Raw genomic sequence first — 9,413 nt, forward strand, 5'->3', positions numbered from 1 at the left:
ACACTAAGCCAAAGTCCCTGCCCATAAGGCAATTTTTTTCTTAATGGCTTGGACTCCAAATGCATTGACAGTCTAATTACCAAATAAGACCATGTGACACAAAGGAATAGCAAAAACCTCCATCATCAGCATCCATTGAGCTCTTCCACTCCAGAGGAAGTTTAAGGATAAAATATATTTTGTCCAATCCCTCCTTTTCTTGACATTTGATCAGCTTTTGCTTTCCATTCATTGTGGCAAAAGAAACAAAATAGACATGAGAAAGTATTTGTCATGTACACACACAGTTTGGTGTCATTATTCATATTGATTCTTTTTTCCCTTTGGTAATGGTCATTTCTATCTGCTTGCACAAATTGTCCACCACTCAGCCTACAACTTTATACCTATTAGAAAATTGTTCAAATCTCCCTCTCCAACATTGCCAACCAAGATCCTTCTCTAACTAAGGATGAGGAAAGATCCAAAGCTGAAAGGTGAAAATTCAGGGATGCAAAGTGAGCATCACTAGAAAAATAGGTGTTGGTTTTCTAACTTTTCCAATTAATTTCCTACCTGGAAGCTGCAGGAGCGAACACGGAGAATGCCCAGGTGTGGAATCTCTCCAGGGCTCTTCTAATGTCCCTGTTCCTCAGGCTGTAGATGAAGGGGTTCAGCAGGGGAGTGACCACAGCATACATCACTGAGGCCACCACATGCTTTCTGGGGGACGTTGACAGAGCTGAACCAAAGTACTCCCCCAGTCCTGTGCCATAAAACAAGCTCATGCCAGACAGGTGAGAGCCACAGGTGGAGAAGGCTTTGTAGTTTCCCGCTGCCGATGGGATTTTCAAAATGGAGGACAGAATTTGACAGTAGGAGAAGAGAATGCCTGAGGCAGGGAGAACTCCAAGCAGGATTCCAATAACACACATGACTGTCTCATTGCTGAAGCTGTCGGTACAGGCCAGGTGACGCAGCTGGGAGGGGTAGCAGAAGAAATTAGCAATGGCCACAGTCCTGAAGCAGGTAAGCTGTAAGACAATCAGATTGTGTAGCAGGGATTCCAAAAGACCAAGTGTGAAAGACACCCAAAGTAAGGAGACAGAGACGAGGGTTCATGATGCATGAATAATGCAGGGGGTGACAGATGGCCACAAAGCAGTCATAGGCCATAGCAGTCAGAAGCATAGAATCCGTACATGCAAAAGTGATGAAAAGAGACATCTGGGTGAGGCAGCCCCCATAGGAGATGGCTTTGCTCTGACTCTGGAGGTTCATCAGCAACTTGGGATGGTGGTGGAGGTGAAGCCGATCTCAATCAAGGACAGATTGGAGAGGAAGAAGTACATGGGGATGTGGAGGTGGGGATCAGAGGTGACGGCCAGGATGATGAGCAGATTTCCAAGCATGGTGAACAGGTACATGAACACGAAGAGCCCAAAGAGGACGGGCTGGAATTCAGGATCCTCTGAGAGCCCCAGGAGGAACAATTCTGTGGCAGTGGTTACATTTTTTTGTGTGAGTGTCTCCAAACACTTAAAAAGAAAAACCAATAAAATACACTGAAATACAAAAAGAAATAAAATACCCCTGGCTTTTCATGGTTTGAATGGGAATAGTGACATGCGAATAATTTACACTTAGTATTCCTATCTTTTTCTTAATTGGGGCAAAACCTGTTTACATGAAAGTCATTAATGATTTTCCTGCTCTCCTTCTTGTAATCATACATCAGATATATGAAGACAATTTAAGTATAAAACAGATCTTAAGTCACTTTAAAAAGGGAATGCAATATCCTTTCAATATTACTAGTTGAACTGGACCGGCATTATCTAATACTGAGATTAAATGGACAGTTTAGAATGAAAACAGTGTGCCTCTTACCTCGTGTATATGTGTGTGTGTGTGTGTGTGTGTGTGTGTGTGTGTGTGTGTGTGTGTGTGTGTTGCGAGCCCTGGTAATGGGACCACTTCATTGTTTTCCTGTAACACCTACCTACAAAAGGAGATGCATTCACTGGGCATGATGTGAAGTACCTACATTTTATCATCCCAGCAGTTTGGAAGCAGAAGCAGGAGGAACACAAGTCTAAGGCCAGCCTTGGCTATATGATAAGGTCTTGTCAAAAGAAACACACACACACACACACACACACACACACACACACACACACTTCTTGGGTTAGATATGTAGCTCAGAAGTATGTGCTCATCATGGACAAGGCCCAGTGAGAACAACTAAAAGGGCATTTCCATGATATAAATGCTATAGGCAAACTGTTTTCCAAAAACCTCTCCAATGTGATGAGCAGAAATGAGGCTCCAATGGAAGAAGCCATTGCCTCTGCTCCAACATTGCCTATGCAGTGTCAGTCAAGACATTTGAAGTGAAGATCTCTGAACTGGAGCTGGGCACCAGTGACTCATGATGATAATCCTAGCTACTCATGAGTTTGAGATCTGAGGATTGCAATGGGAAGCTAACCATGAGACTCTTATCTCTAATGAACCTGCACAAAACCAGTTTTGGTGATGTAGCTCAAGTGGTATAGTATCAGCCTGAGAGAAAACGTGACAGGACAGCACCCAGGTCCTAAGCACACACAAAAGAAATATGCATGTATATCTGTGTGCATGTACACACGTACAGTAATGTATGTATCTATACCTCTATATATTATGTATTCATGATGGTCTTCCTGAGATATTGAAATCATACCACCTGAATGATGGTAAAGAAAATTTTAAGGTTTTCTTTCCACTTTCCTTCCTAACTCCCATATGTCTCAGAACTTACAGAGTTTCAAAGCTGCTTTGTAGGGTCTGGGCCAACACATATAGCTCTGAATGATCTCCCATGCCTGCTGTACCTAATACAATTAAAAACAAATACACTAAGAAGCTTCTGAATGCAGAGATCCAGTCAAAGAGGAGAAGAACAAATATATACTGGACTACAAAAATCACAGAATAAAAAGCCAGGATAATTAGTAACTGGTTTTTTTCTCCTCAATGGATGAAGGCAAAATGCAAATAATTACACAAATCAGTCTGTGCTATCTCAGTCTCTGTGGATTTCCCAGTATTAGAAGGCGAGTAATAGAAAAATGGATGTCCAAGTCCGGGAGTTTGGCCTAGTGCTGCCTAAGATGCATGAAGACCCGGGTTTGATTCCTCGGTAGCACCCACACAGAAAAAAAACCTCAAAGTGCTACCGTGGGTCAAGTGGTAGAGCTCTAACCTTGAGAAGAGTCCAAAGATAGTGCTCAGGCCCTGAGTTCAAGCCCCACAACTGGCAAAAAAGAAAGAAAATGAATAAATGGGTGTCCAAAGTCCAGCATATCTTTCTCTACTAGTCACCAATAAAATGTCTGCCTACTCACACACACACACACACACACACACACACACACACACACTGTGAAAGGCAAAAAGTTAACCAAACAATAAATTATCTGCCAGATGTTGTAGCTCACACCTGTAATCTTAGCTAATACTTCTGAGAATTGAGATTTGACATCAGCCTGGATGGCAAAGTCAATGAGATTTTTATGTCCAATGAGCCATTGAAAAGCCAGGAGTGCAGTTGCCTTTGAGCAAACAGTAAGGGATAGTACAGCCAGGAGTCAATAAGACTGAGGGAAAAATACATTCAATTAAGGAGCCACAGAGATGAGGTTTCCAGGTGACTTGGCAATGAGGAGTGTGACAAATGGCCACAACCCTGTAGGGTCTCTGCTGAACTGATCATTATTAGCATAGAATGGTTAGTATGGCACCTCATGCAGAGCGCAATTCGTCTTGGATTTGAAGTTTTCTTGTTCTCATTGCTGTATGGGACAATTGGTCATAGCCTTCAGAAACTTTGAGGCAGGTATTTGATGTGGTAGTGTAATACTCATTAGTTTTCATTTCTTTTGTTGTTTTGGCTCAAGTTAAAGCTTTATTATAGGCAAAACCCATCAATATTCCTGTCTTGTAAACATACTTTCCTACCATAAGACTCAGTAATATAGCACCTATAAGGAATAGTAAGCAGTCTCTGCGGTTTATGAATATATTTCGATCAATGTCACCCCTCCAATATTGTCACCGTCCCCTACTCACACCTGCACTCACTGTTCATAATTTTGTAGGATATACATTGGATGCTTGTTTTCATTCTCCCCATCTTCTCCTCTTCATCTACCCCTTGATGCCACTCCAATCCTGTCCAGTCCCTACTTCCTGGTGTTTATTTCTCTAAACATTGATTTTGACTTTCTATGGAATTACACCATTTCAGATCTTCTGGACTCTACTATATATCAGTGAATACATTTTTATACAAGATCATACAGCCCAATGTATTTACTAAGGAGTTTGTGAGCTAAATGAACCTTGTACATACAAGGGAAAACATAGATCCTCTATCTCTCTGAGCCTAACTTACTCTCTGTAACATATTTTTTTCCAGATCTTTCCAAATGATACAATGTTGTCCTCACTAATGGATGACTATGTATATATACCACATTTCCTGGCTCCATTGGCCCACTAAGAGTGCTCTGGGATGATTCCATCCATGTTTGATAATCTACCAACAGCAGAATCCTCACATCCTTCATATTGTTTTTTGATTTTTTTCCTGGCCACTCTCCTACCATATGGCTGCCCGGTTCCTCATCATAATGGGGAATCTGTGCCACTAAGAATCCTTCTCACATCCGTAGAGCCTCTGTGCACTTATTGCTTTATGTTTCTGACCTCTGGATCATTCCAAGGGGTGCAAGTTCAATTCATTCCCCATACTTGTGCTACAGTGAATCCTGGGACTCTGCTACATCATATGGGAACATCAAAGAAATGTTGCATGGAGACTCAGCTGGGTGTTTGCAGGTATTTCGTCCTGGAAAGTTAAGGGTATGTTTGTATAAATAATGATCATATAAATAAAATAATTATAAAATAAATAATACTCGCAGGGTAGAACAATGATATACTTGGTGATGTTTTGTGTGGATCAATTGTAGAACAACATAAATATTATAAACGTTACTCTAGTGTGTCCATAATATGTAAGGTTTTGGTAAAGCATATTTTAATGCCAATGAAAATGAAAACGGAATGGATCTGCCCTTCATCAAATAAGTATAAATGACCAAAGTTTAAATCTACAAATCTTTTTGCTAGACAAAGCAATTTTCAACCTGGATGGATTTTTTTTATGATTCTGTCAGCCCTGTGTGTCAAATGTCCAAAACTTGGCCTGTTAATACACACAGGTTGGTTAATTGTGACCTGTGGGTATTAATACTCCAAGGCCCTATCGAAGTCAAGGATGAGCCTACCCTCTCCCCTGTCTCCAGCACACTGGTCCTATATCTGTCTCCTCATCACCACCATCTCTGCTCCTTCTGGGTCTTCATCTCTCTCCTGAGGACAGAGGCTGCACTTGGGCTGAGCACCAGATCTGGGGTCCTCAGATCTGTCCACCTGAGTCTTAGCTGAGCAGCTTAAGCAATTGAGTGGGGCAAGATGGGCGGTAAAGGACTTTCAGGAATGTCTTCTCTGCAGCATGTGGACAGGTAGGATGATTTGGGCATCACAGGGGGTGAGGATGCCCATGTAAATTCCTGCACACAAGGGGACTGGAAAGTGTATGTCCTCAGTGAACTTGCAGGTAGGGTTTGAAGGTTCGGGGTACCAGTATATATATAATGGAGATTTCTTTACCTACTGTGCTTTTCATTCTCATTTGTGGCTCACCAAATGCAGCAGGATATAAATGGTTCAAAGCAGCTTCCTATGTTTTCATAGAGGCTGATTGAAAAGAGGAGGAGGAGGAGGAGGAGGAGGAGGAGGAGGAGGAGGAAGAGGAGAGGAGGAGAAGGAGGAGGATGAGGAAGCTTGTGATGATGAAAATGACAAGAGGATGTTACATCAATGAAACTACTGACAGATATGCCTTGTGTCCCTCTTGGAGATCTGGTTCTCAGGCCATTCTTTCTCATTTCATATGCTTAACCTTCTGTGGTGTGTGTGTGTGTGTGTGTGTGTGTGTGTGTGTGTGTGTGTGTGTGTGTGTTTATGTGCAAGTATATATGTAGGTTCGGTGGCTTGAACTCAGGGCCTAGGTGCTGTCCCTGAGGTTTTTGCTCAAAGCTACAGCTCCACTTCCTGCTTTTTACTTGTTAATTGAAGAAAAGTGTTTCTCAGACATCCCTGCCCCAGAATGGCTTCCACTTGTGAATCTCAGGCCTCAGCCCCTAGAATAGTTAGGATGAGAATTATGGGCCATCTGCCTCTGAAACAATATATATTTTTATAGCGCAGGGTGTTTTCCTTCCTCTTATTCATTTGGTTAAACAACAGATGAGTTGATGAAAGGAGTTATTCCATCAGAATCCTTTCCTACCATACTTTTCTCAATTGGTTTGTGAATTGATACATAAGACCCTGTATGTATTCATACACCTTGATAATTGAGATCTAATTCCCATGTTTAAGAGAATGTTCAGCGTTCTTTGTTTCTATGAGCCTGACTTATTTCACTCAATATCACAGGCAAGTGCAGAGGAACCAGAAGTAGATCTGTGCCTGCTTGATGTCAGAGATGAATAAGAATCGGACGGGACTGGGTTTTTTCATTGGGATAAAAATATTCACTGCACTAATGGCTGGGAATCTGCTTTGTTCTCCTAACCCAATATTACTCTAGTGGCTTGACCTACTGCTGGCCCCTCCCCCAGTGGATGGTCCACAAATCCTCCAGCCCAGTTTACCACCCAGAATCTCAATCTCTATATGAAAGCCTACTCTCCCACTCTATCAATGGATAGGCTTCCTAGAGCCTAGGTCTGGGCACTGGCTCCAAAAATAGGCTCCTAGACAGAGACATGTATCATAAAACGCTTAGATTCCCCCCTGCTGCCCTGGAACCTGCTCCCCCCACTACACAAGGGTGTGCTGTACTGTCAGGTGATCTTGCTCTAGCCAGCCCAGTTGTTCTTTGCTTTTCAACAGAGCTGTGTGTCACATGTAGAACCTTCACATGTAGAAAAAGCCTGAGGAACAAGGCGTCCTAAAGTGAGAAGATTCTAGAAGTAAGGTAATGCAACACTTCACCAACATTCATGAGTATATTGTATTGCATGGGTGGTGCAAAATTCAAATTTGTATGTACTTGAATTTCAAATGTATGCAGTTGACAATTTCTGAATATGTGTTTCATTTTCCTAACAAGAGGTTTTTTGTTTATGAGCAGTTGCCCAAGTGATATAGAAGCACGAAATCTAACCCAGGTTACAGATTTCCTTCTCCTGAGAATCTCAGAGGATCCAAAATTACAACGCATGCTCTTTGCGCTCTTCCTGTCCATGTACCTGATCAGTGTGCTGGGAAATCTGCTCATCATCCTGGCTATCAGCTCTGACCCCCACCTCCACACCCCCATGTACTTCTTCCTCTCCATCCTCTCCTTGGATGACATCTGCTTCATCTCCACCACTGTGCCCAAGATGCTGGTTAACCTGCAGACTCACAGCAGAGCCATCTCCTGTGCAGGCTGCCTCACACAGATGTGCTTCTACATCATTTTTTGCTGTATGGATGTTATGCTTCTTACTGTGATGACCTATGACCGCTTTGTGGCCATCTGTCACCCCCTGAATTACCCTCTCATCGTGAACGCTCGTCTCTGTGTGTCCTTGGTTCTTCTGTCATTTTTCATCAGCTTCTTGGATGGACACCTGCACATGTGGATTGTGTTACACATAACCGATTTCAAGGAATTGGAAATCCCAAATTTCTTTTGTGACCCTTCTCAAATCCTGGATCTTTCCTGTAAAGATACACGCACAAATGCTATTTTCAAATATGTTGCTGCTACCATATAAGGATTTCCTACAATGTTTGGAATCCTTTTCTCTTACTATAAAATTATTTCCTCAGTGCTGAGAATCCCATTATCAGGAGGGAAGTACAAAGCCTTCTCCACCTGTGGCCCTCAACTATCAGTGGTGTGTTTATTCTTTGGGACAGGATTGGGAGTTTATTTTGCATCAGCTGTGTCACATTCTCCCAGGGGCAGTGCTGTGTCCTCAGTGATGTACACAGTGGTCACTTCTTTCCTGAACCCCTTCATCTACAGCCTGAGGAACAGGGACATCAAAAGTGTCCTGAGCAGGTTATTGAAACCACGAGCTGACATCAGGTGGTAGAAAATCCATCTGTAATATGGTTTTGAAGAGGAAAACAAATAACCCTCATTCCTGTAAATTTTACCTGTCTGTACACATTCTTAGTATTTGTCTGGTTTCATTGGTGTAATTGATGACACAGGAGCACTGTGTCAAGGATATTCATGAGGAAGGATTCATTTGTTTTTAATGTATAACATTTTAGTTTGTAAAGATCATGCATGTCTGGATATGGTCACCCCACAAACTGAATTTTGCAATGGTTGGATGTGAATTTTCTATCATGGATATTTTATCTCAATAAAAGTGGAGACAAACAGATCATTTTGGTTTTGGTAGCACTGGTATTTGAACTCAGAGTTTTCTCATTTCTTGCCTAATGATGTAAGGCCAGCTCTTTTGTTTGTAGTTATTTTATAGTTAGGCTCCAGGGCTATCCAGGTCAAGGCGGGTGAACTCAGCTTGGGCGCTGTCCCTGAGCACTTCACATGAAGGCCACTGCCCACCATTGACCAAAGCCCCACTTGCCATTTTCTAGAGGTAAATTGGAAATGAGAGTCTCAAGTCCTTTTGTGCCCAGGCTGAGTTTGGACCTTGATTCACAGGTTTCAGCCCCTTGAGAAGCTAGGATTACTGGCTTGAGCCACAGCACCGGCTAGGATCTAGTGCTTCTTAAAACCAAGTCTGGCCAGATGCCCAGATCTCAGGGTGAGCCTCTAGTTCCTGACTAATGAAAGTAAGGTGGGTGCTTTTTGTGGTTTGTTTGATTGTTTGAACCAGTGCTGGTTCATGAACTCAGGTTCTGGACACTGTCCCTGAGCTTTTTTTGCTCAGGGATATTTTTCTACTCTGTTAGCCATAGCTGCACTTCTGGCTGTGTGTGTGTGTGTGTGTGTGTGTGTGTGTGTGTGTGTGTGTGTGTGTGTGAAATTGGAGATACAATTCTGATAGACTTTCTGACCTGGATGGCTTTGAAACTGAAATTCTTAGGTCTCTGCCTCCCGAGTTTCTTGGATTCTGGGTGTGAACCACAAGCACACAGCTAAATTGTTTTTCATGAGGAAAACCAATAAATGAACATTATTTGTGAATGGGTAGAAAAATGAATACTTCAGCTATCTTATGTTCCAGAAGGTTTATTGATTTAGAGTACATGATTGAGACAAATCAAATGATGTAAGATAAATAATGTAAAATGTGTGGCTCATCATGTACTATTTTTAATTATGGGGAGATGATTATGTGCTG

The 9,413-nt window shown here is 42.2% G+C and overlaps 2 pseudogenes; one reads left to right on the forward strand and one right to left on the reverse strand.

The window, feature by feature from the left end:
- Window positions 1–441: 441 nt before the first annotated feature.
- LOC150068314 (olfactory receptor 7E178-like) lies at window positions 442–1,714 on the reverse strand (annotated as a pseudogene).
- Window positions 1,715–7,292: 5,578 nt separating this feature from the next.
- On the forward strand, window positions 7,293–8,186 carry LOC150068315 (olfactory receptor 7E24-like; annotated as a pseudogene).
- The last annotated feature ends 1,227 nt before the right edge of the window (window positions 8,187–9,413 follow it).

Source organism: Megascapheus bottae, chromosome 1, assembly GCF_031878675.1.
Source record: "Megascapheus bottae isolate mThoBot1 chromosome 1, mThoBot2.hap1, whole genome shotgun sequence".
Classification (NCBI taxonomy): Eukaryota; Metazoa; Chordata; class Mammalia; order Rodentia; family Geomyidae; genus Megascapheus; species Megascapheus bottae.